The sequence below is a fragment of the Prinia subflava genome, chromosome 11, assembly GCF_021018805.1.
Source record: "Prinia subflava isolate CZ2003 ecotype Zambia chromosome 11, Cam_Psub_1.2, whole genome shotgun sequence".
Taxonomy (NCBI): domain Eukaryota; kingdom Metazoa; phylum Chordata; class Aves; order Passeriformes; family Cisticolidae; genus Prinia; species Prinia subflava.
In genome coordinates this window covers 15,204,806-15,231,989 of record NC_086257.1, presented here as the reverse complement: position 1 = coordinate 15,231,989, position 27,184 = coordinate 15,204,806, and the positions used below count along the sequence as shown (strand labels likewise).

General features: G+C 45.8%; 1 long non-coding RNA gene across 6 annotated transcripts in view; it reads left to right on the top strand.

The window, feature by feature from the left end:
* The window catches only part of LOC134556235 (uncharacterized), a 73,291-nt gene that overhangs the window by 9,136 nt on the left and 36,971 nt on the right, over positions 1–27,184 (top strand). For all 6 annotated transcript variants that reach the window (XR_010081626.1, XR_010081625.1, XR_010081624.1 and 3 more), the window contains exon 3: positions 17,767–17,865. This is a non-coding gene — a long non-coding RNA (uncharacterized LOC134556235). The remainder of the gene's footprint in view (positions 1–17,766; positions 17,866–27,184) is intronic.

Below are 27,184 nucleotides of genomic sequence, written 5' to 3'. Positions count from 1 at the left end.
TTTATACCAGTAGGAGAATGGAGAGCTGCTGGTGGAGCCCACATCACTGATAGAGAGCTGGCATTGCAAAACTCACAGGTTATCCAAGGTGCCTGGAGACTGTTGAAAGGAGGAGACACCTTAGGTCAGAATTACTGCAAGGTATCCATTTCCATCACAAAGTTAGGGCAGAGAATGCTTCCCACTCTTCTCTAAGACTGGCTCTAGCCTCAGAACCACCCCCTTTTGCAGCTGATTTGCTTCTCAGGCCAAGTCCATAACCAAAGCTCATCTTCTCCTTTTGTAGAAAGGGATACTTCACATAAGAACCATCACCTGATCTTGTTGGAGCAGGTAAAGGCACAAAAGAGTAGAAGAGACTGAGTAAATGCCTTTCCGTAAATGCCTTTCCCACTTGGAGAAGCGGGTCTTGCTAAAACAGTATTAAAATCTTTCAACCCAGCCTTACTATGTGATCAGAGAGCTTTCTTTCCAGATGTCACTGAAACACCTTGTTGCTAAATCTCAGGTTGAAGGTGCTAAGTCTGCCTTTTATGTGGTGTTGGCTGCAAAAGGCCAAAACTGATGCTGCATTTCCAAGTGCTGGGTGATGTTCACACAAGCCCTGAGCCTTAGTCATTCCCTTCTCCAAAGAATTTGTGACTGGAGCAATCAGACAAGATGGGGATGAAGAAGGTCTTTTCAGAAAGGCAGTTTTTAGCTGGTATGGGCACAGAGGAAGCTGCTCTCAGAAATATTACTATTATCCGGTTGATATGGACAGCACAGAATATATCCAGGTTTCTGCAGCAACTGGTTTGACCATTTGGCAACAGAGAGACACTGTCAATAGGCTTCTTCAGCTTGTTTTGGGAACACAGTACCCTCTGTTCAGTCATCTCTTATAGAGGGTAGATGTTATTCATTAGATATTGATGCCTTAATTTCTGCCCACAGACAGAAGTTTTTGAGCCTACAAAACACCAGTAGTGCTGTCATGGGTTAGCACTGGCCAGATGTTAGTGCACTCATGAATATATGTTTTTTTCTAACAACTCCTGTGGGATGTGATCAGGAACAGAGCAGAGCAGGCTTAAATCTTGAAAACAAAAAAAACCCACTAAAACTTTATTAATTACATAAGAACAGGGACAGAAATACTCTTAAACACACACAGAGACAGAAATAAAAACTTCTTAGAACATTTCTTCTCCCAGTTTCTACCTCCCCACCCATCACTCTTCAAAGACCAACTCTTGGGTTTTAGATTAAACAATCACCACTCAAAAACAAACTAATCTTCAATTCAGCAAGGGAGAGAGGAGTCTCTCTCGCACCACAGACTGTTCCTCAGAAAACACGGGTCCACCCCTTATGTGTTTCCATGTCACCCATAGCACCGCCCGGAGAAGTCTGCTAAGGTGACACTCTCTTTTTTCCTATGTCCAGCGCTCTCACCGCTGTCTCATAGGCCACAACTACATACAGGGCTTTTTAAGGATGCTGCATGCCGAGCTCTCTCCTTTTTACCCAGGGGCCAGGGTTCCAGGAGCAGGTCTGCCCTGAGGGCAGAGGGCGCCACCTCACCCTCCCCCTCTCTTCTCTGCTCGCTCCAACTCTTCAAGTGCCAGTCACTGTAGCAAAAGCAAGGGGCAGCTGCATCCACCCAAAAATGCAGTTTATGTTCAAAAGAGACTCAAGTTCAGTCTATGGCTGACATTATGCAAGAAAAGTCCAGCTCCAAGGCTACTCCTCTCATTCTTCCATCGAATTCCTTCCAATCATGCTTTATCATCTCGGTCCCAGGCCGCTTCCCTCTCTCCGAAAACCACCAGTCATGAGAATTAATGTCTAAGAAAAGTTTCTTTCTGCCAAGCAAGGGTTAACAGTTTCTTCTCGGCAGGGTGCAGGCTGAGGCACTCCCAGGCTCTGCAAACCCCCACGTGGCTCGGCTCAGCACTTTCTCCCGGAGTTTGGGGGGGAGGAGAGGGTGAGCACACACAGAAGGCACTTCCACAGTTTTCCACCCCTCCATCCTGGACGGGGCAGCTCAGTTCCAGTCCTGTCCCTTCTCTTCTCCCCCCCCCCCGGGGGCTCCGGCTTACCTGAGCCGACCACGTGTTTCCCCTCCCCCACCCAGCCTCGTGGCCGGGCGGGGGAAGGAGACTGGAGACGTCTCTCTGCTGAAGCCAGGATCTGAAAAGAGGCCGAGCCCCCTTGGGGTCCTGCTTTTAACTCTTTGTGTCCTCAGAGGCGTGTCCAAACCTCTGAGTGACCAACCCAGGTGCCAGCAGAAAAGCTGATCACTGATTAGACTGCCCACATCTCCCTGGAAAAATTCACCTCCCCCCCCCAACCACGACAAGTGCCCACGCAACTTTCACTGAGACCTTTTGGGACCCAGGAGCTTTTGAGATTTTCCGTGTTGGCAAATAGTAGGGAATCAGGATACATAAAAATACGTGCTTGTAGCCCATAAGGTCACTGACAAATTAATTTCTTTGGAGACCTCAAAATATGCCCTCCTTCCCCAAGCATTGAAACTTGGAGTATTCATGTCTCCTTTAGAGCATGAGCCCTGTGATCAGCAAGCTCAGTGTCTGAGAGTATCTTCTGTAAAAGACAATACCCAAATAATCAATTGGTAATAAAATCAAACCAGTTTGACACTGCAACTTCTAAATATCTTTGGAAAATAACTTTCAGAACTACAGTTGTGTAACTATGATTCTCTGAGAATGTTCATCTGAGAAGGACCAAAGTGCTTCGCAGGGCTTGCACAGAGCCTAGCACTCAGGTCCTATATTTACAGCTTTGAAAAGTGCTACTATTTGGGACCAAAATTTCACAAAAGCCTTTGAATAATTTAAAAACTGAATATACTTTACATTTGAAAATATTAAGGCTATTAGTTAAGGCTTCTAAGTAACATTTGCACTATCACAGCTGTTAATATCGAGTCCATTTAGTTGTTGCCTTGGAGCTCTTTACAATACAAGCCAGCTTAGTTAATGAGTGCAGTTCTGTGTTATTAGTTACCCAAAATCAGCTGGAAAAGCTACTGGCTTTTATTTCTGAAATGGAACTGAATATGCTCCATCTCCACTGATGGGAACCAAGAATCATTCTGTCAATTCCCTTCCTGCCAGCTGATGCCAGGGTCAGAGAAGTAGGTCACACCTTTCTGGTTTTGAGATGGAGCAATACTTATTTTAGACCAATTTGCTCTGAGCACGGAGCTCATCTGCTGGGTTGAACCAGGGCATTGTTGCTTTCTCTAGTGCATTGTTCTGTTCTCCCGCTAATTATCTCCAAATGTTTCTTATGCCTGGAACACAGTAGTACTGATGAATAATGGGCTCTCTGCTCTTAACCCTTTGACCTGTAATTTGGCTTTCCACTCCCACCTAGATGCTTTCACTTTCCTGCCTTCACCAGCACTGTGTTAGTCTGACACCTGCCTGTATCAGATTTGCTGCCCCATAACCTCCTCTCTTGTGTTCTACAAACTGAGTAGGGCAGAGCTGGAGCATAGTCTTGGCTCCAGCACTCACTGCTGGGATCATGGTGTCTGCTTTCCATGTGTCACTGTGGATAAAGGGACATCTCACATGCCTGTGGCCCTGAGAAGGGGAACAGCCACAGTCACTCCAGACCTTCTGCTTTGGAGATGAGCTGCCCAGAAAAGCTGTCCAAAGTGTTGATTTGTAGGACTTGTTGCAAGCTGATTCTCAGAGATGGAGTTTAATTGCTGATCACTTTGGGTAAACAGCAGTGTCCCTCAGATGGGGTCTCCTTATGCAGGGTAGGCTGCAGATATTAGATCACATGTGAGCAGATATGTGAGGATTGAAGAAAACAGGGGGTGACATCTGTGGGTTCCTGCAGGTGACTGAGGTTAGTGGGAAGAAGGAGAGGGGAGACTTGGTGCAGATGAGTCATGGAGGCAGTGCTTGGAGGAAACTACAAAGCAGTACAATGTCCAAACATATTCTCTTTACTCTCCTTTACACCTCAAATCCTTTTGCTTCAATTTAGTGGTATTTTTTTCCAGTTTAGAAAACTGAGCCATCAGCACAGTATATAGAGCTATTCAAGGCAGGTGTAGTTACCTTGGGAGGGACCTCTTGGGGCTTGGCAGGTGTAGACCCCTGGGCCAGCACTCCCATTTCAGTGCAGAGAGCAACTGTGCCCTGACTGGCACAGTGTGCCATGTCTGTGCCATCTCCCAGAGCTCTCCCTCAGATCACTGGCAACACCTTTCAGCCTTGACAAAACACTCAGAAGCATCTGCAAGCCTCTCCTCCACAGAAGAGCATGAGCACTGAGTGCTGTGAGGTTCTGGTCTCTGCCTGCCTCAGCCCTGCACCTTCCCATGCTGTTTCAACAGCAATGCTTCAGAGTAATTGCAAAGACCAATGCACTGTCATCACATTTGGCTTGTTTTATAACTGTCCAGTCTCGTAGAACACTGGCATTTGGTTAGGTTGGAAGCAGATCACAGTTGGAATAGCACTGCTCCATGTCTCTGGTGAGAAAGGCTGAGCTTTTGTTTATGTTGGTGTTGTCTGCCCTGCAGCTCGTAAGGGCTGGGCTGAGGCTGGTGATGCTTCAATGCTATGATGATTTTGGAAGCATCTCTGAGGCTTCAAAATGTTGAAACTGGCCCATACATCTTCTCTATCTCTCTCACTTATTGATTCTTGTCCAAGTCTCCTCTCAGCTGGTACCACAGCCCAGGAAACAGTACTGCAGCTCAGGTACAGAATGGTCTATCTATTAATCCTGGACAGTTTGGTGTAGAAAGGAGTTTCTTTAGGTTCAAGGCTTTTTCTTTGTAGAGACAGGTAATGACTGGGCAGGAGAAACTGCCCTGTTAGCTGAAGGGCATGTGACAGTCCTTGGCTGTGTCACACAGCCTTTGAAGTGAGTTTGCCAAGGTGGGAGTCAGTCCCTACAGCTGAAAGACAATTCTTTGTGACAAGAACCTTGATATTTGTGGACTGTAATTACACAAAGAGACCACGCTGCTAATCTAATCTCACCTTCTGCCTCATTCAGACGAGACCTGTACGTGTAATGTCTGCGTCAAGGCTCATAATTCACTGTTAAGCTACAGCACATGTTTTACAGCAAACCTTGTTTTAAGAGCTCCAAGGGTGGAGAATAAAACTCTCCCCTACATCATTTGTTCAAGTGATTAACTACTGGCATTATTGCAAGTTTTAATTTTTAAATACTCGTATTATTTCCAATTTGATTTTTTCCAGCTTTTACTTTGAGCTTCTGGATCTGGTTATAGTTTTGTTTATTAGATTTTTGAAGTCCTTTAGCATCTCTCACAGTCCCCTGCAGAGAAATGTTAATAGAGTTAGATCAAATCACCCTCAAACCTTCCCTTTGGAAAACCAAACAGGGAGATGGAAAGGCTTCAGCAGCCTGATCTTTCTCGCTCACTGCAACATCTGGAATTGAGTGATGTGTGAAGTTGAATTAATCATCTGTTCAGAGGGGCATCTGACCACCTTTTGACGATGCTTAAATACATCCTGCAGAAAGTACTTCTTTTCCTTGTGGCTGTTTTCTGGACCCAAACCATCTGTGAATATTTTCCAGTGCCTGAGCCGATGAGCCGAGGGCAGGCGGTACCTGCCGTGCTGCGGGGCCTCGGGAAACACGGCTGGACCATTTCTCACCGGTTCATCGCAATCACTTCTTGCTTCCAGTCTTCTGTCGCTTATTTGCTATTGCCCTCTAGTGGAAATAGGACGGCCGGTGGCTTGGCTTCCCAAGCCCTCTTTTCTCCCTTGTCTTATTCCTCTGGGGCTACCTTCTTGGTTGTGTGATGTTGTGATGTTGTTTACACGCATTTTTACATGTAGCTTTGTTATTCAGTTTTATTCTATGCAGGAAACAAATATCTGGTCTCTGCAGTTGATAACTAATGTGGTGCAATGTCTGGGAGTAGAACAGACTTCCCTGCTCATCAATGTGCTTTACCAGGGAAACTGCAGAAGATGTTCCCGTTTCAGGCTTCGAATAATTCAGTTGTGCAGTCAGAATTCTGAAGTGAACTTTGTGTATGCTGCCAGCACCCACCAGCCTGGTACAGGCAGTGATCTTCTCTGGAAGCAGAAATACTGCCTTTTTACTATTTGTATTTCTATCTGAAGCCTTTGCTTTTACTATAAAGAGTGAACTATTTACAGCACACTCTTTCCAATCAATCATTTCACTTTGTCAGACAAGCCAAATCATTTATTGACTGATCTTGGCTAATCAAAGTCTGTCTTCTTATAGAGATCCTAGAAGATGGTTTATTAATGAGACCTAGATTTTTTTCCCTGGTTGTAATGCAGGGAAATCTTAATAAGCAATGAATTGCTGTGTCTGCAATCACTTTTGAGAGGCTTAAAAGGAAAACAATAATACTATGACTAATATGATTGCTCTCCCTACACTGCCATCCGGCGGATGCAAAATTCATTTCCTTTAGTAAATGTGAAGGGAAATTCTCCTACTGATATCACAGCTTGCAAACTTGGACCAAGCTGATTCTCACTTGTAACACAATTTCCAGACCAGTGAGCAAAATGTTGGTTACTCTTTAATTTTAGTGGTTTCATATTAGAGAAAAAGATTCCCAGTCTCTCATCTACAAAAAAAAAATCCTCTATTTTGTAATGGAAACCTGTCTGGATCTTGAAAAAGGGCTCTGAAAGGTTCCCAGATTCTCTGCTCTCAGTATCTGGCATGGAGAACCCAAACCACTGAGCCCTGCTACTGTGGCTGGTTTTGGAAAAAAGGTTGAGCTGTGATGGTGATTTTCAGATAATCAGTGTGTGGACTATTAACAACAGAGCCTAGGGTCAGATGCAGCACTGCATTTTTGGTTTGGGTTGGAGAGGATTGGGGACTAGGATTAATTCTTTATTTTTTCCCTCTGGGGTTGAAGACTGCATGTGCCTGTGTCACAACCTCCTACCTGCTGGTCTGCACGTGGGACCTCACCATGAGCTGCTTCCCAGTGCAGCAAAACTTGCTGACCACCACTGACTGTGTTGAACATTTCACTGTTCCAGGGGAATCCAAAGAAGTGAGTTCTGGGAATGGATGGAGGCAATGTGAAAGACTGAGTCCTTCAGCTGAGCACACAGCTGTTAGAGCCCTGTCATTGCCTGCGTCTCTGTTTCTGCATCCTACATAAATCAATGCAACAGCTGCAGCAATAAGATTTCCTGTGCTTCTGTGCAGGAGGGCTGTGGAAGTGGAGCAGAACAGGGCCATCTCTGGCATTTTGTCTGCTCCAGGTGAGCCAGGACATGACCAGGAAGTGGCATCCATCCCCTGGGGACACCACAGCCCATGCTAGTTGTGGTACCAGTCCTTACGTGGGAGCCTTGAGTTTTTCTTCAGAGCCCATCAGCTCCCCAGAGGGATTCTGCAGTGTGGGGTATTTGGGGCTAGGAAGGTCCCAGTCTGGAGGTGAGAAGTCCTGCTGCCTCACAGTGCTGCCAGCGTGTTCCAGCCCTGAGTCATTCCCTTGCCTGTTTGCTTTTGGTATTTATTTATTTACTGCCGAGGTGCCGGCCCAGAGCGGGCTGACTGTGCCGAACCCCTCCAGTGGCCTTGTGGCTGCTGCCAGCTCTGTCCAAGTCCTGCAGTGCTGGGAGAGGTTCACCCACAGGCCAGGGGGAGAGAATCGTGTTCCTGTGAGAGCAACACCACCACGAGCTCCCATCAGGAGCGTGCTTGGCTCTAGGTAATGAGGGCAGCACACAGGGTAAACACTTCCACCCTCGCCACAGAGCTCCCAGATCTGCTCCCTAAACTGGATGGAAGGGTAGAAAAGAGGTTAAGAGGCATATCCTTTGCTGTAATTATATCCTGTTGCTAGAGATATTGTGCTCTGCTTAAAGAAATCATCATAATGCAGCCTCCCAGAGAAGGTAATTACTGTGCATCTTATGAACGGCTGCATGTGAATGTCTGCTCAAGCTGCTGTCAGCAGCAAGTTTCAACACATCTTACATACCAGGCGTTTTATAGCCCTAGTTTTATTTGTTTTCATCACCCCTTGCCTTGTGCTTTAGTTTTCATTAATGGATATGGGATTTTTTTGTTTGTATTGGTTCTCTTTCTCTTTCTTTTTTTTTTTTTTTTTTTATTTTGGAAGAGGACAGAGTTCATGTCTTTGATAGAACATTTGGGTGGTGGCCACAGCTCTTGTTAGCTGCATTTTTATTGCTCTGTGGTGGCTTGAGGGGGAATATCTGGAAGATGTTTCCGAGCCATTCCCATATGGTAGGATCTGAGTGGGCCCTGGTTTCCTACTCTGATCCCAGATAAAATAGACTATACCAGTGCTGGCAAAACTTGGTGTCACTCTACCTCCAGCATATCTGCACAGATGTAAGCCCACAAGACCACCAATTTTTCCTGTTGCTCTTTCTGAGCTTCTCTCTCTCATGTTGAAAAAGGGTTGGTGAGGGATGTCAGGCCTTTGAGCTTTTCAAAACCAGTCACCTGCGTGCCTTGGTTGGCAACCAGTGCACGTGTCACTGTGTGGTGGCTAAAGTTTTGGGGGCTCACAACCTGATTGTTCTGTGCATGGAGCTTGCCATGTCTTCAGACCCTCATCCTTTGGCTTTGCAGGGACACTTGGGTCAAAGAGATGGGCCAATACCAAAGAGCCCTGGTTTGTCACAGGAGGAGTGACCCAGCTACTTTTTCTTTCTCAGAGGTCACTCGTGCTTGCCTTTCCCCAGCACTGTGTGATTTGCCTTCATGTTGTGCATGTAGGGCCACAGTGTGTGACCATGACATCCTGCGCTGCTGTACAAACATCCTGTCCCTCTCATGGACAGCTCAAGGGAGGATTAGAAACTACTCCTTAAATTTCCTCTTTAGAGAATGGCTGAGGCTTACACTTGCAATGCTGAAGCTGAATTATCTTGGTACCCTTGCTGATTTATTGTGTTTGTGGCCAGCCTTCCGTGCATGCTGAGCATCTGCTGAGTTGCATCCCGAGGTGGTTCCATCCTGGTGCTGTGTCCATCCCTCTCTGTGGTTCTTGATGAAGCCTGAAAGGCAGCCTGACTGCTGGAGGATGGAAGATGCTATAATAAATGTGAGCTCATAATGTTGTTGTTAAAAATAACTGGAGCTAAATTATAAAGAAAAAATCAATCTTATTCAGTCCTAGCCCAAGGGGGAAATGGACATGAGGGATTGGGCAATCCCTGTGTAAGTTCTTTTTTAGACTATATTTAAACCACACTGAGAGCCAGATTCTCAGCTGGTGTCAATTGTTATTGACTTCAGTGGACTGAAGCTGGTTTACACAAGTTGAGGCTGCTAAATGCCAGTATTTGGATGAAGCTGAGGCAGCTGGAATTACTTTTGCAGAAAACTCTAGTCTGATGCTGGTTCAAAAGCTCTGAGCCTCCTGAGTGCTTGAGCTATCAGTGCTCTGATTTAGCAGCTCTTTTGGGACGTGAATGGGCTATGAAAAGACCTTTACTTGGATCAAAATTTGCTCTAATCTTAACTAGGTTCTGCAACTCTGGTGTCTGTCATTATTCTGTAGTCACTGCTTTAGATGGACTCTTCTGAAAAACTCTGCAAAACCCTTTTTACTTGCTACTTTTCTGGCATCATCTCCTGTCTAGACACTCTAATTATGAGAACCAGGGAGCATACAGTGTGATGTGTAGATAAACCTAGATAACTCCAAGGCAACAGGATGCTGCTTCCATCCCTCCCTGACTGCCCTCCAAACCAATTTTGCCCATTTGTTGTCTGCTCCAGTATGAACGTTAGCAAAGTGGGGACTGTACAGTGCCACCTGGGCAATTTTCATTTGAACTTTGCATTCACAAGCCAATGTTCCAAGCCATAGAAATGGAGAGGCAAACCTCAAACTGCAGTGGGATCTAGCAATAGTGGGTTAGCCTTCCCTACTTCTGTTTTTCAGTATGCATGAAAACTCTCTAGATTAAATAAACAACCTCCCCCACCACCACTGTCAGCAGAATGCATTAAATCTGTAAGCTGATTTGAGTAATTTTTGTGTACTCATATCCACTCTAATTCCCTTCTTATCCGTGGACTTGTTTTCTATTTATGCCAGTACAGACTGTATCCAAACTCAACTTCTATCTATTTCAGCAATTTTTTAAAATAAGAGCTTTTAAAGCTACTGATTTAAAAGGAGACCATCAACTAATCAATACAATATAGAATATTGGAATGCATTTTTTTGTTTCAGTTGCTGTCCACCGTATGTCACCTCCAGAAGTGCATAATGAGAAGACAAAATCACATTTTTCTATTGCCCTTCTTTAATATGTCATCTTTCCCAATTCTTTGCTGTAACTGGTACAAGAGAGAATTGTCTGTAATACTTAGCAAGGCCCCTGAGATTCAGACTCTTTCTCAAGTCTCTGCACTTGGAGTGCCACATGGGTTTCCATGGGTCTCTGCAGGAGCCTGGAGCGTGTGAGAGTAATCTGTTTGCTGCATTTTGACTCAAATCAATGTGCTTTGAGGTGATTATAGGGAGGGATTTTTAATTTGCTTTTTGTTTTCTTGGTAGCAGCTTTTGAAAATCACCATACTGGTCTGTAGGAGAAGTGCCACCACGCAGCCCCTTTGCTCCAAGGGAGGCACTTTTTGCACTCCTGGTGGTGACATGGGTGAGTGAATGCTCTGGGATGTGCATTTAGGCTTCACCTCTTTAAAGTCTGGATCAAAAAACATCTTTTTATGAGTGCTGGTAATGGAAACATGCCATGAGCATGGATGACTTGGAAAAAATTGATTATAGAACAGGTTAATGGGTGATTTGGATGAATATTCCAGCTTTGGGCTCTGACAGGAGCTGTTGAGTTTGAGCTGCACAGGGCAGCCTCTTTGGGAAAATTGCATAGGTTTAATTAGAATCTGTTTCCCAAGTGATGGAAAAGTCTAACTGGATGCTTGTCTTTTGGTGTAAGCTTGGGGTTTCCTCTGAATTCACCTAGGACACGGCAGAGTGTGTCTTTATAAGGAGCTGAATTTGGTGGCTGATGTATTGAAAGAGTGAATCTCCAATCCTGAGCCCCTGAAGTCAAACTCCAGGTAGGATTTCTAGACCAGTCTATGTGGGGATGTCCTCAGCCTGCATTTAGCCAAATCTGAGATTCCAGATGGAGCTGTGGCTCTAGGACTTTTCCCAAAAGAAGTTTGGGAAATACCAGAGTCAAGGCCAGGCCAGCTCCAGCCCTGTATGGAAGTGGGAGCTCGTCTTTCCACTCCCCAGCCTCTTCTACTCTCAGGCTGGTGATTTGTTTTGTGTTGGGTTTTGGACTCTTGTTAATATCCCAGAGTTTGGTGTATGCCCATGAACCCAAGAAAAAAGAAATCTCCACGTGAGGGAAATGCTCCTCTATTCCTTCTTTCCCCCCCATCACTGTATCAGATGTTGGTGTGAATGGGTTCATGGACATCGTGCTGCAATAGCTCCCTGCAGCAGATCCAGCTCTCAACCAGCCCACAGCCAGTTCTCCCATGCATCAGGGTGACACAGCCACATCATCCCTTCTCCCTCTGCTGACTTTTGGAACGGATCATCTTCGTTACCTTTTGCACTGCACTGCTGCTAAACCTGCAGCAATTAGCAGGAAGCTGCTTGGCATTATTCTGTACATAGGAAGAGTAGGTTTGTACTTCCTACACTGGTTTGAAGGTAAGGCTGCAGGCTGGGTATGCACTGAACGTCCCACTATGGTTATTTTTACTCCTTTCCCTGCTGGGGGATGTTTCCACAGTGTACCATGGCAGGCTTTGAACCAATTTGTTGTTCCTATGTTTACGATGAAATTAGTTCACTTGTTTTATGTAAAGTCTCCATGAGATTGTTTACTTTGGCACAGGAATCCATGTGCTTTCGGAGATGCAAGGAATTTAGCTACCTGGAGCTTATTTAATTTAGTTTGTTACATTTGCAAAACAGATGGTGGAGGGGAAAATGTCTGAGAAGGGAGGCTTCAGGACAGGATTTGGTTAATGTTTGCTGTCTCTGTAGTTTTCTTTGTTGTTTTCTGGCTGAAGCAGGATGGGTTTCCATCACAGGGAGAAGAAAAACAACACATAAAAATTGATATTCATTTTGTACCCAGGGAAAAATAAATATAATTTGGACTTGAGCTATCATTTTGTGGGCATCTTTGCCAAGGTGGAACTCCCAGTTTCTGGTGCTGGTGGAGGTACAGAAGCATCAGGGGAGCCTTGTACATTGACTTGGCTCTGCTCTGGGGAGCCCCATGGGCCTCAGCAGACCTCTGAGGCATCTGTGATAGCATTTCTGTGCTGCTGCAGAGCAGAAGGAGGGAAATCTTTATGAGATGTGTGCCCTGGAGCTGGCTGGGGTGGGGTGAGGCCATCCCCTTGACACTGGGGTGTCCTTTCAGTTAATGCATTTAGATACAGCTCTCTGCTGAAGTGAGAAAGGGCAGCTGTCCTCAGTGGAAAACTGAAGCAGAGAACAGAGGAGGCAGGACCTATTCAAAATCCCACAGAGGGTGACTGAAGGAGAATGAGGGTGGATCCCAGCTCTGCTCAGCCAACTATTTGAGCCTTGTGTCAGGCAGATCATTTTGGAACAGGCCAGAGTTTCCATGTTCCAAGGGCCAAATTAATGCCAAGTTGCAAGGCATTCTTGTAGGGCTCTGCCATGTCCATTTGTGGTGGGTTATGCATGCTGGGTTGTAGGGCATTGGGAGAAGTGTCACTTTCCACAGTACTTCCTAACTGAAACCTTGTCTGTTCTCGTGGGCTCTGCCACTCCACTTTATATATTTGGGAGACCTGGCCAAAACCCTTTCAAACCTCCATGTCTTGCCTTTGGATTTATTATGGGTGGCAAGCAACTCCCTCTTTGCAAGATCCTCACAGGAAGGATCTTGGAGCCATGAGCCCTAATCAAACTTGGCACTTGCTCAGGGCAGGATCATATTCCCCTGCATTCCTCCGTGGATATGGCAGGCAAGGAATCTGTCACCGTGTCTGATGACCTTGCCTGCAGTGCAAAGTGCCAAGAATGCCCCATGTTTTCTCAGGGTGGGGTGCTGTCCACCACCAATGGCCAGCAAAGCCTGAGGATGGGGTGAGCGTGCCCTGGGATTGCTGGGGCATCTGCTGGTGGGCTTGGTGGGGGAGGAGCCCACATGCCACCACCTGGTTATTTTGGGCAATGGACTGAGCTGCTGAGCTGGATCTTTCGCAGCTTCACCCAATCTTCTGCCCCTACAGAAACGTTTCTCAGACATTAATGCTTTGCCCATCTAGGTGTCATGTTTCTGAGAGACCTCTATGCTGCCCAGTATGAGCCCAGTGCATGTGCTTTTACCCTTCTTCAAATCTCAGAACTGAAGGGTGGTGGTTAAAGGTGCCTGAGCATTTTCCAAGCCTCCACTGACAGAAGGATGGCTGTCTTGCAGGTCAAAGAGTTTTCTGTCTGCTTATTGACCTCCTTTTTACCAAGGCTAGATGGATATCACTTACACTTGGACAGATGCTGCCGAGGCAAGTGGGAACTTTATTAGCAACCATTTAACCTTTGTCCCTTTTAGGTTTTTATGAGCTTGAGAAGTCTTATATACCTCCAATTTCCATATGAAGAAGTTGAGGCATAGTGAGTTGCAGTGGTTTGTCCCAAACAAGTCTAACTAGAAAAGTGCTTGAAATTCAAATTTCTTCCTAATCAGTCAGATTCTTGATAAGAATGTTCTTCTGTTTCTGATAGTAGAGCCTGCTGGCATCTGTGTGAAGAAAGAAGGCATCTTTCCTAAATGGGAATTACCAGGAGCATGCAGTCCTGCTTCTCCTGGTGTGCCCAAAATGAACAAAGAGATGGTTGGAGCAAGAGCAAACCTTTGTCATGGATGAACCAGCTATGGAGAATAACAAAAGTAAACATCTTCCTTGAGCAAGGTGACTTCTGCCAAATGTGCTGAAGCATCACAGTGCCCTGTTGCAGGGTGTGCCTGCAAGGTGAAATGTAGCCTCCAGCCATCACCCTGGAGCAGTGCTCTCCAGGATAGGCTGGATTTTGCCTGGCTTTGTGTCTAAGTGTGGTTGCCAACACCTGCACAAAGCAAAGGCAGAACAGACCTGAAGAGCATCATTGGGTACCTGTTTGACCACAGCAGGGTGCATGGCCAGGTGAAGGTGTCAGCAGCAGCAGCACTGAAGGTGAAAATGATGCCAGCAGGGTTTTCCACTGGGCTCCAGCCCTGTGTATCTTCACTCTTCCCCCATCCTGTGTTGGAACCCAATCTTTCTGATAATTGTCCAACTGGATCAATTACAGATCAAGCCCTGCAGCCAGCTATGGGAAGCACAGATGTATGGCACCATGCAGCATGTCCAGGGATGGCCTGGCCTGCTCAGTGGTCCTGCCTGGAGTCCCATGCTCTTCCCAAACTCTATTTGCGGTGCAGGTAAACTGTAAAGGAGGGGAGTGTAAAGACAAAGGAGGCACACCAGTGTGTTTGCATTTTCCTGCCTTTTCCAGGCTTTTCAATGAAAGACAAAATAGTTGCATGGCCCTTGGTGTTATGGGTTTGCAGCTTCCTTCCTGAAACCTTAAGGTGTGGATCACAGCCCCGTGTTGGTAGACACCACACAGCTATGAAGGAGACCATCCCAGCCAAGCTGTAGGACTAGATACCATATAAAAGGCCAAGGCAGGATAGCTCGTGGGTGGAGTAGAGCTGGAAGGAGAAAGTGATAGTGCAGAGAAAAGGTGTAGTGGAAAATCAGGAATTGTGCCTTGCAACTAGTCCAACCAGGACCCTAAGGGAGAAAGTTTCCAGGTGTTGTGGAAGCAGCTTTGCACACCTTTATGGGGAGGGCTTTGGCAAAGAGGTAATTCTCAAACCTTGGTGCATGACCCCTCACGTAAACAGTGATTAGTGAGTGCTGCAGGATACCACCACTGCAGTTCATGGGAAGAGACAGAAAGGGAGTAAAAGGTAGTCTATAGGAGATAATTTCAGGAATCCCTTGCTTTGGCTGGCTTTCTCAGACCTTGCACACTCTCTGGCCTGCCCTTTTGGCTACACTGCCTGTTGTGGTACCACTGCAAAACTACTGGTGTGTACACTCTGGGGACTCCTGCGGTAGGACAGGGCAGGGTGTTTATTGGGAAGGGTAGGGCTGAGGAGGAAAAATGGGTAGGCTGGTCAGAGAAGGGCTGGTGGGTCCTGCAAAGATTGAGCTTGAAAACTACTCTGGTTGTGTAAGAGTCTGAGGCAGAGGGGAAGTGTGTGATGGACAGGAAGGAGGAGTGCCTGCATGTGTGCATAAGGAAGTACCTGCAGCAGCTGTTGCAATTGTTTTAATAAAGGAACATTTCCCTGAATTTCTCTTTTGGCACCTGAGGGCCCTTCCCAGGATGCCCTTGCTGAAGCTGCTGTTTGATTTCCAGGGCAGATCAGTACACACACACACAGAGCCCCATCTTGCTCCTGCAAACCCACAATCCCATCAGCACATGGCTCCACTTCCTTTTGCTAACAGGGAAGGGGGGATGCAGGGATTGGAATAATAACAGAGCTGATTATAATTAATGCTTTTTTCTGTCTGAGGAGCGAAAGTCCTGCCCAAGTCCCCCAGCTGAGCACAAGCCAAAGTGCTAAATCCCTGTAGGGGTGTGTTTTATTACTGACGCTCTGCATGTCGAGGCCGGTCGCGGGGCCTGATGCTGTGTGTGTGGAATTTTTGTGGCTATTTTCTATTGTGCCAATGAAAAGCAGGATCCCATCCATATAATAAAAAGGAAACTTGAAGGTTTCCACACCTACATGGAGGTGAATGCTTGCAGCATTAGTGTTTTAATTACGCATTTTACCTTTGCATGACTTTTCTGTAGACTCATATTGCAAATGATTGAGCAGATGTTACTGGGGTTGGAATATGATGGGATTCTCAGTGGCTCTTCCACAAAAGGTTTTGGCTACTCCTTGGTTAGGCTGGTCTGTGGCTGTCTTGTTTTATAGTCTCATAATTCTTCACTGGGCAGCGTGTGCTGGGTTTGATTCACCCCTGACTGTTCCTCTTTCAGGAACAGGACTCTGCCAGAATGATGGGGACAGGGAGGCACCGATGGCTTCCTGATCCTCTCTTGACCAGCTGAGTGATCTCAAACAGGTTGTTTGCTCCTCAGGAGTCTGTTTTTCCTGTGTGCCTGATGTCACACACAGATTGAAGGCTGAGCTGGGTGTGGAAGTTGCCCTTAGCCAGGCTGTCTACACAGTGTAGCAGTAGTGAAGGGACTGCCCTTCCCAAATCAGTGCAAAGCCACATCCTGCAAGTACTGATTGCTTCAGTGGGCTGAAAGAAACCCTCAGCACGCACCAAATGGACAGGAAAAAGTGGTTTCCTATGTGACACCTTAGAGGCACCTTTAACTGGGAATAGTAGCAACTGGCTGCAATCCTGCAAGGTTTCAAAGATCATCTGAGCCTTTTGGACGTGAAAATGTGGAGAGCTCCAGGAGTGTTGGCAACCTGGATTGTCTGTACCTGTGCAGCCCTTGGTCACTTAAAGCAAATTTCAACTTCAGAGTCCATGTGTCAGTCCCCTGAGAGAGAGGCTGCCAGGGCACAGCCCCCAGGAGTTCCCTTCCCTCTGTCCCCCTCACTAAGGAGGGGTGTGCTGTCCCTGCTGTAGCTGTGTTTCTCCTGCCACCATAGCAGGTGAGAGCACTTGGGGACACAGGCCCACACGTGGCAGCTCACAGCTTCTGCATCCAGCTGCAGCCCTGTCTCAGGTAAAGAAGAGGATGTTTCCCTGCCAGGTGACTCACTGCCTTTCCCTTTCTATCAGCAGAAATTCCACCAGGAATAGGCTGGCCCACACCAGCCTTGGTGGCTGCTCCCACCATTCCAGGATGGGTTCTCTTCATCTCCCACACAGCTGGCCCATGTACTGCAGTTGCTCAACCTCCTCCTTTCTGCCCTTTTGGCAATGATGTGGCCAAAACCAGCCTATAAATCTGTTCAGATGGTGAGCTTCAGTGCCTGACCCCGCATCTCCAGTCTGTACTTGTAATACCTGCAGCTCCAAGGTGATCTGCCCTCCAGGGGTGAGATGCTTTGGGCTTTGAACTTTGCACCCCAAAAATACATTCAGCTGTTTGACAGATGTTTTCTCTGAAACTTTATTATTATTTTCACTGTAATTTTTTTTTAACTTCTAAATCCTATTTTTTTTCTCCTCTTCCCCAGAAGAGCATGCTCAGCACCTAAAGGAGAGAGCTGGCTGGAGCATGCAGACTGTGAGCAGTGCAGGAGCTGCTGGGAAGGAGGAAGGGAGCAGTGGGGCTGTGCAGAGCATGTGGCTCCTGCCCTCAATTAGCCTGTGTGGCCATCACTGTTGAAACAAAAGCACAGCAGGTCTCCAAGGAGTCCTCTCGTGGGTCTTGCTGAACTTATAAGCTGAGACCAAAGTATAACTTAATTTCCTGAAATGTCAAGTGGCTTAAACTGGCTGCCTGCTCTATTGGTGTTGGTTTGTTTTTCTTTTTAATGAACACGTTGGACTTCCATTTCCTGAAAAAAAAAAAAAAAAAAAAAAATCCTATCAGTGTTTGATGATTGCTTAATAAGAGAAATCAGTAAGCACATGGAAAGTTCACATCCTGCAGATGAATATAATGACTATAAGCTTTCTTCTGGGTAGTCAGGGGTTGGTGGAGTTTTTTGGTTGTGGTTTGATTTATTTGTATTTTTATCCTTCCAGCTAGGAACATTGATCTGAAGCTGTATCCTGAAGTGCTGAGACCTTTGGTGAGCTGTAGGAGGCCTTCAGCAACCGCCAGCTTCACTCCAGAAGGAAAAGGTAGAATTTCCTGGATGAGCAGGCTGGGAGAAGGGGTACCAAACTGGGAAAAGTAACAATGTTGAGGACAAAACTGTCATGTTTTTACTACCTGTCTTGTCACAGGCTGTGGGTTTTGTTTGATTTTGCAAGAGAAGAGGGCTTATGTAATTGTATTGTGGGTGTGAACTCTCAGGAAGGTGCCTGTAAGACTTGTGGGCAAGTCTGGAGCCCAAATGGATTTGTTGGTATTTTTTATATCTCTGTTTCTAGACAAGCCTTTATATTATTTTGTGGGTGTGATTTCTGAGTCCTATTGGCTCTTTATTAAAGATAAATCTTTTATAATTCTTGTGTGAGCTGACACTCTTTTAGACCTGGAGATACTGTGTTTATAGGGAACCTGATAGAAAATTTAAAAAGCCTTTTCTTCATGTTATTTTTCATTAATAACTCTAATACTCGTCTGTCTAGAGCTTTCTCACTTCAAAGTGCTGTGCTGTCTCTCAGCTAACTGCACAGCCCAGGTAAATGGGATGTAAATAAAACTCCCTGCCATTCGTAAGGCTTTTCAAATTTTTCTAAGTCTCTGAGTGTGGTGTTGAGCAGGGAGCCACAGAGAGCCACCCATTGGGAAATATTTGGCAGAGGGACTGACTGACAATTTAGACTGTCTGAACACAGGCCTGAAAGGAAAATCTTGTGTTGGGACTGTTTGCTTTCCAAATGTCTCTTGCAATTTGTGTCCTCTCTAGGCTCTGTTTCATGGTTCTCATCTCCTTTCCTCACACAAGACCATGGTTTCCCAGGCTCTGGGGGAGAAAAGAACTAGCCAGCAATTGTAATGGAAACCCTTGCCTGATTAGGTGTCAGGAACTTATTGAAAATAATGCAATTTTTATGCCACTTCCTATATTTTAAAACCCAAGGGCCAGTAAAAGAGAAATTGGTTGAGCAAAAATAATAAAAAAACACCATAATGGGCATTTTAATCCTTAAATGATAATTAACCTTGGTCTGGAGCTGAGGACTGCACCAGCTTTTTTGAGAAGGAGCAAAACACATTTTCTCATCACACCAGAGACATATCCTTTTTTTTTGCTTCTTCCCATCTCAGTGCCTTATATATCCCATATGAAGGAGTATTAACTGATTACACCATAATGTCTTGGTTCCCTGAATATTGGAGAATATTAAGACACTGAGGTAAATGAACCTTAGGGTAGGGTCCTGCCTGTTGCAGAGGGAAGATCTGTTATTTTTTTGTTGGGTCCTGGTGTCATCCCTTTTGTGTAAGTGTGCACACTCCTGGATGTAGAAAGCACTAATGTCTAATCACTTTCCACAGCAGGCAATTTGGGATGATTGAAAAAAATGTTCTGTTTACTTATTTTTAAGGAGTGTAATTGCAAGCAGGCACTTCTAGCATGGCAAAGCTTAGACAAGGTGTTGTGGAAGAAAAAATATCAGTCAAACCACAGAATTTGGGGTATAGCCATGTGACTGTTTTGCAGCTGTGCTTTGGCTGTTCAGAGCCTTTTTGACTCAAGGGAAGACTCTTTTTACTGTCGTAAGGGTGAAGGATGCAGTGGCTGCTGGTTTTGTGCCTGGCCAGTGTGAAGGCAAGGGGTTGTAAATCCATATCCCTCCTTACTAATATGGCCATCACTTTGAATTCATCTGGCCACTCTCACTACCCATATTTCTGTTACAACTTTATTACGGGCTAGCCAAACCAAGGGAGGAGAGAAGTTTTGCCCTTCACAGATAAACCATTTCCTGGGGGACCTAGCCCCAGTGGCATCCTCTGCCCCACATGAGCTGAAGCAGCTCTCAGTGGGAGAAGCCAGCTGAGGTCACCCACGAGCTCTGCAAGAGGCTCCCCTGTCTCCTCACCCCAAGGGGCTCAGATATTTAGACAGCTGCCTCACTATGAATGGGGCTCTCTGGCAAAAGAATTAAGCAAAGATTAAAATCAGTTTTAGCTGTTAAATGTGTGCTTTGCACAGCATTTAGTAACTAAAAGGCTAATTATCTTTGAACTTATGCACGATGTGACCCACACAAGTTGCTATTTTTTTCTTTTGCCTACAAGGAGCTAAAAATTGGGATAAAAATGAGGTGCTGGTGTCAGTAAGGGCACAGCTTTGTGAGTTGGCTGAAGGCTGTGCCTAATCTGCAGGGAAACAGAGCACCTACTGAATGAGAATAGATTAAAAAAATAAATAGCTTGTCATTTAAACTCTCCTGTTTAATGGAAGTTCGTGCTCTTGATTGAGGAAATGCGAGTGTGCATGAAGGTAGGAAAATGAGACTGCTCTGAGAGAAAGCCAAACTCCTAGCTGGAGGGAAAATTTACTCTGGATGTTGATGCTTGCAGGGCACAGAGAGTGAAATCTGGGAGGTGAGGAGCACTGCAAGACTTACATAGGTCAGTGCAGAGCAAATCAGATTGAGTTTTAGAAAGTGCTGCAGGGAGATAAGGAGAAATTTGATGCTGAATGAAATAGGGAGAGGGGCTCTATGCCCCTGCAGCCTGGGTGCTTTGGAAAGCTGCTCAAGATAGCCATGTCAAGGAAAATACAGACAATGGGAGGAGGTGACATGGTTGATAAAATGTTGGTGCCATTTAAAAACCCTTTAGGGAAGCAAGTAAGCATTGCCAAATTAGTGATCAAAAATTCTGGATCTTCCCATCCAGTACGAGCCAAATCATGACATAACACAAACATTTTAAGGGGTTTTTTTTCTGTTGTTGTTTTTTTTTAACCTTTAGATTACCCTTAAATTATATTTCAAGCTTCTTTCTTAACCATGAAGCAATTGTTACAGAAATGGGTCCAGGGATCGAAAATGAATTTTTTTACACAGCCCTACTGAAGGAAGGGTGATTGGAAGCCTTTTCTTGCGTGGTCTTCCCCACAGTTGAAGTCCCTCTTGCTCCCTGTACCCAGCCCTCTCCTTGCCTAAACATCCCAGCTCATGTGTTTGCTGGAATGATGTTTCTCAAATTATTTTCCCTGGACTCTGTGATCTGTCCACATCTTTCTTGAAGGGTGAGTGAGGCTACAGGCAATCCACCAGTCAAGAGCTTACCTCTGCTGAGCAGGCAGGCAGGATGCCTTTACAAGCACAGTATCTTGCACTGATTTTTACTAAATTAAACCTCCCCACCCCCAATTTTCACAAATTATCAAGATGATTTTGACTTTTGATCTGCTCTTCTATATAATGTCACCTCATCTTAGCTTTTTTTTTTTTTTTCCCCTGCAGAAGTGGCATATGCATTGTCAATTAATTAATGTGATTTTCTTTATGAAACTATTGAATGGAACTAATTTCCAGCATCAAGGCTGCCAAGCAGAACCCAAGATGATGTGACTTATGAAATGCTTATCAGGTGTACCAGCTCCAACACTTCTGCTCTGTTTAGGAGATTAATAGTTGTTTTTCTCCTATCGTTTCTGTTTCATGAAAGCATCTCATGGGAAAAAAAATGGTAGAAAATAGTTAAAGAGCTGTCTTGGGTCCAGAGTTCAGACCATCTGATGTCATGTACACGTAGAGTCCCAGCCTGACCTGTCATGACCCTCTGCAGCTTGTCACACCTCTGTTGGTCATGTGTAAGGTGTGGATCAATAAAGTTAGTTCTGCTAGCAGTGGTGAAGGATCCTGCATTGATGTCAGGGAACCAATGCTATGAAAAGGCCAGATCCAAGAAAATGTCAACAAGAACTTTTTGCTTCAATGATGAGCCAGGCATGAATTGTAGGACAATAAGACTATGATTTATGAAGGGAAAGGTATGGATTATGCATTTGAGAAACCCATTAAGGGTTAGTAACATGCCTTAACAGAAGATCTCCAGCTCCAGCAGCTTTGATTTGAAGGTATCACAGGAAAACCAATTTCTTCTAGCAATTTAACAATGCAAATCAATTCTAAGGCGATGATGAGAAGATGAATATGTTACCCAGAGCAGAACTTAGCAGCAGCAAAGAGTTGTTGTGGCAAGGTTCACAAAAGGCAGCTTTGAATGGCAAGCCCCAGTTTGAGTGAGGTTTTCACTCCGAGCCAGCCAGAAGAGATTAGAGATCCACACAGGACACGATCCTGATGGCTCCACTGCTCTGCCCTCATTTCCATGGCTCTGCTGGTTGCCTACCACCTTGGAGAGGTGCTGCAGGCACTTTCTAGTGGGCTTGTCATTGGTCAGAGATCTCTGTGTATGTAAAACCAGGGAGAGATCCATGCCATCCTGCACAACTGATGTTTGTAGATGATGGGTGAGGCAGTGATGTCTCAGGGAGCTGCACTGCCTTGGGCTGTGATCTCATTCGTTGGGCAGGGTTGGGCCTGTTTGTTTTTGGATGGGGACTAAGACGGAGAAGTTGATTGCTACAGTCAATTTGACTTGGTAATTCAGAAGGTGGTGCTCTTCCCCCTAGGTAGCTCAGGCTGACATGCCAGAATGATTAGGCTCACCACAACTCCTAACCTTTTGGAAAAAATGTAAACCCAACATCCTCACCTTTCCAGAATGAACATCACGGGACTCCTGCTATTACCCCAAAGTCCCAACCAAATTCCACCTCAAAGCAACCACACCCTGCAGATGGAGATCCACCCTGCCCTTCCAGGGGGATGCAGTAAACTTTGCTTTCCCTGCTGGGTCGTGTGGTACCTCCAGCTGAACTGCTGCAGAGCTTGGGACAGATGGCAGCAGTACTACTGGGGCAGGCAGCAAATTAACCTGTGCAAGTGTCCTCACTGTAAAGAGACTGTTCAAATGGGAAGTGTTTTCCCACCAGTAGGGATTTTGAAAGCCTTGATGATACCTGGTTTGAGCAATGGCCTCCTTATGCTGAAGGTAGCAGCTGGTGCCTCTCTCTGTTTTGCCTTTGTCTCTTCCTACTGCAGCACAGTGCCAGGCTCTCACAGCACAGGCACACTCTGCTGCCCACTGCCCTCTTAGAGGGACAAAAAAAAATCTTAGCTGTTTTGCACATCTCTTCATATTCCATTGTGGCTACTTGGGCCAAGTTCTGAAGTGAGGTAAGTTATTTAGCAGCATGTAGGTGTAAAGTGCAGTAAATTTCTGTTGTGAGTGGGTGGTAAGGTAGGGGTGCAGCAGGAAAAGCAGCAGAGAGGACGGCATTTGATAACATGCTCTGTGTGCTGAGGGCTGCTGGGAAGGGAGCTCTGCTTGCTTTGGCCATGTCTAAAGGCAGATTTGCTCAGTGTTTGTTTGTTTTCTAAGCTGTGAATATGCTTGTGTGCATTCTTCTCTTTTGGTTTAGCTTAAATCTTTCCTAATCCTGTTAGCAGAGATAAATCTCCCTGAACCACAAGCAAGTGTCTGCATGGGAGTTTGCACGAGCTGAATTAATTCTGCGTGAAATCAGCAGGGTGCCCTTGTGTGGGTAAACACAACCTCGTGTTCCTTCCAGCATCCCTGGCTTTCCCTGCCGTGCTCTCCCTGCCTGCTCTCCCCTCCTGGCAGGGGAGGTCACATTGAAGCATCTCAAGCTCAATTTCCACAGGAACATAAGCAAATCCTCCTTCACCACCAGCAGAAGGGCAGAGAGAACCCAAAGCAGGTTTTCTGTGTGGGGTCTGTGGAGAAGGACTCCCTTGGAGGGCTGTGTGCCAGCAGGACCCTGTCCCTGACCTGGTGACATGCAGAGGGAGGGGTGCTCCCAGTGTTAGCCCCGCTGCTCTGCCCTGGCACAGCACAGTGGGAGAGGCAGCTGGGCTTAGCTCAGGATTTTGCATATTCTTTACCATGCATGTCCTGTCTTGACAGTATTTATGCAAATTTTTAAATAGAGGAAAAAGCTGTCACGTAAAACAAAAAAAATTCATCTGAAGGCCAAATATGTAGGTTGGTTGGCTTCTGTGTTTTCTTTCTTTTTTTTCCCCAATTAAAAATAAGGTAACCTATAAAACGACGATGCAATTTAATATCCTCATTACATGTTCCAGGCGGTATCTGAGTCACACCATTTGCTCTGTGCTTTGTACCCCTGCGGGGGATGCAAAAGCTCCATTTTTGGAATATTCCGAGGTCCATCCCAGTCAGATGTGCCAGGTGAGAGTTCCAAGGTGCAGGATTGTGGGTAGTGAAAGTGGATTTTTTCAGGATACAATTGCTGTCAGTATTTGAGGTAATTGCTTTGGGTGGTCCTGTCCTTGCAATCCATGTGAGAATTTTTGAGAGGAAACACACCTGAAGCCAAAAGAAATTCCCAAAGGATTGTCTTGTCCTTATTTTTGTTTCTGGTTGGTGGAACTCCTTTGAGTTTAATTCCCACCTAATGTTAAGATCCGTCACCTTTAATTGTCATCAAAAACACTTACAAGGAGCAACAAAAGGAGCTGCTGGAGGATGTTTCTTCAGCACTGGAAGAACTGCTCCATGTTCTCATGCCATGAGCAGCCAATTCTCATCAGCATGGACATTTCTTATGCAGGTAGGGGTCTTCTGGCTTGTCTGGACTATTTCACCTTTGTATTTTTGCAGAGATAACTAGTAAGATGTTAACTGGTTAACACCAACTGTGATCATGTGTTTTGTGACACAGATTCTTGTTTGCTAACAGCAGGAGTAAACCAGAGTTCCCTCTTGGGATCTGCATGCCACAGCAGCCCAGAGATCACCATAGTGAGATTTCTTTTGATGAAGACTCAAGGTCCCAGCTGAGATACAGCAATCCAATAATTAACTGCTGATCAGCTCACAGCTCCTGTTGAGAGCCACAGTACCAAACTTGCCTTTCACACAACTAAGAGCATCTACACTGAGGGTTACCACTACCCAGCTCATGTGCAAGTGCCTTCATCTCTGGGGGAGCACTTGTGAGCCTGTTCCACCAGGAAAGAATTACAGGATGATGGAACACGAGGCTGAATGTTATCTTCATTTTAGAGCACTTTGTACCCAATAGGAAGGGGCTAGAAAAGGGATTCTCCTTTGGGCTACAGGTCCCCCACCTGCTGTATCTCCATACCCCACCCAGTGTGGTGAGCTCCAGGCACTTGGCAGATCTTAGCCCTTTTTCCACTAGAATTGCAGTTTCCTCCTTGGGCTGTGTCTAAATCTCCTTGGCACAGAGGGAAGGGCTGACGTTACCACCACTCCAGGGAATGCAGTGGCATACTGCATTATTACCTTCCAGATATGCTATACAGATACACTTGGAGACCTCCATTCTTTCCTTCCCTAAAAATGCATGGCCCTAGTTGCTGCATTTGGGAGCTGTGGGTCTCTGACTCTCATGGTTTGCCTGTGCAGGGCGACAGCCTGCAGTGAATGTCATGGCTCACCCATGCCAGACACCTCAGCCTCCCAGCCTGTTTCTGTGTCTGGCACTGGGGTGAAGCAGCCAGATTCCTCTAAAAACAGCCTGCAGGACTGCTCCCATAGGGCAGCACAGCACTGTCATGGTCAGCCTCCACCTGCCCTTGCACCCTTCTGTGCCATCCCAGACCTTGTGCCCGTGGCTGTGCCCTGCCACCACCCTCCTCCTGCAGACCTTGCAGCACAGCCCTTCAACCCCAGGCAGGAAAGTCGTTTGTGGGCTGCCACACAGCTCCCAAATTATTTTAGGTGTGTTGAATTCAAGCACACTCACGAGAAACCATTGTGTCTTAAGGCCACAGGGTCAAGTGCCACAATTGTGGGCATGGCTGTTCTGCCCCAGAGCCAGGCTGGCCCTGGGTGGTGTCAGCAGGAGATGTCCCTGTCCTGGGAGGCTGGGAATTGCCCCTAGGCTGGGGGCATTGGAGATACAGATACAACCTTTACCTACTAACTAATGAAATTGCTTTTCCCAGCACAGGGGTATACCTGCAGGCATTAGCATTAGAGATTTCAGGTTCCTGACCTGCTGCTGACTTCAATGAGCCTATTGTAGCATTATTTGAAATCTTGTCTGTTGGATTTTTTTTTCTTGAAAGTTGTCGGTTGAAATTTCTTTTTTGTTTCATGCCTAAAATTTTCCTTTACCTGTTTTTCCTTCTTCCTCTCCTAAAACATATGCATGCATGAAAAAAAATTGATTTCTGGAAGTCTTAATACTTTCCTAATGCATTTAATAGTACTGAGGACATGAAATACTGTGCTGAGTCCTCTGGGAAACCTACAATTAGTGGGATGAAAATACCTTCTGTAAATGATTGAGCTCATGCAACAGTGTGAGTAATTAAAATGCTGTGCAGGACAGAGCTGGAAATCCCTACAGGATTATCAATGAGGCATTGTTTAAAAGACGTCCTTGGCTTGGACAGTGGCAGCAACACTGAGTGCAGGCATTACTCAGAGCTTCTGCTGAGAGTGGAAGGTGGCAGGTATCATGTGCAGTACTTGGTTAATCTTCTGTTTTCCTCCATTTTTATCCTTGCTGTTCTAGCTGAGAGGAGCTCTTCAGAGCTTATTCTTTTCATCCCAGGAAGTCTGCAGATTGATGGATTGGATGTTGGGGGATTGTTGGTTGGTTGTTGTGATTTGTTTTTTAAACCAGTCTGTAACAATGGTTGGGAATGCAGAGCCAGGGAAGGGACAGCTTTGAAAAGTTCTCTGCACATCTACTTGTGTGGTGGTCTTAGTGTATGTGTGCATATGATCTTATCCCAGGACAGGCACCAAAGGGCTGCCCACAGACCTGGTTAAACATTTACCACCTAGCTGCAGCCTCTATGCCTTGTTTCCAAAGGCATTTTAGTGCCTGAAGATGCCTACAGAGCTTTCAAAGGCCCTTAGCTCATTGGATACCCAAACTGATGTGACTTTGATGGATTGATATATCTATCTAAAAGATCTCAGGATCTTTTGAAAATTCCTCCAGGAGTCCATTTGCCATGTACCCAAAATCCTTGCAAAGTATAACCAGAGTTTGTTTTTTGGCTGGTTGGGTTTGTGCCTGGAGCTGCACTTCCCAGCATGGCAAGTCATGCCAGCTTGGACAGAACAGCTTCAGAAATGGCAAAGGCTGAAAGGTGCTCACACACTGTGATAGCCAGTTGGATTGAAGCAGGACAGTGGCAGGTTATGCAAGCGAGCAGTGGGTAATTCATTTTGTGAACATATTAAAAACTCACCACTGTTTTGGGCTCATGAGTAGAAGTTTATTATGATAAATTTTTCAGAGGGTGAGGTCACATTTTTGTTTCCTGGGTGAAAAGTAATGCCAGACAAATAAAGAAATAGAGTTACCAGCACAGTTTGCAGACGTCTGCATCCTTTCAGGTATGGGGTGGCATGAGTGACCTGGTGGTTGTGGGCTGGAGGAGGGGTATGAAAGGGGAAATTATTTGCTCACAGTAGGCCTGGAGGGACTTT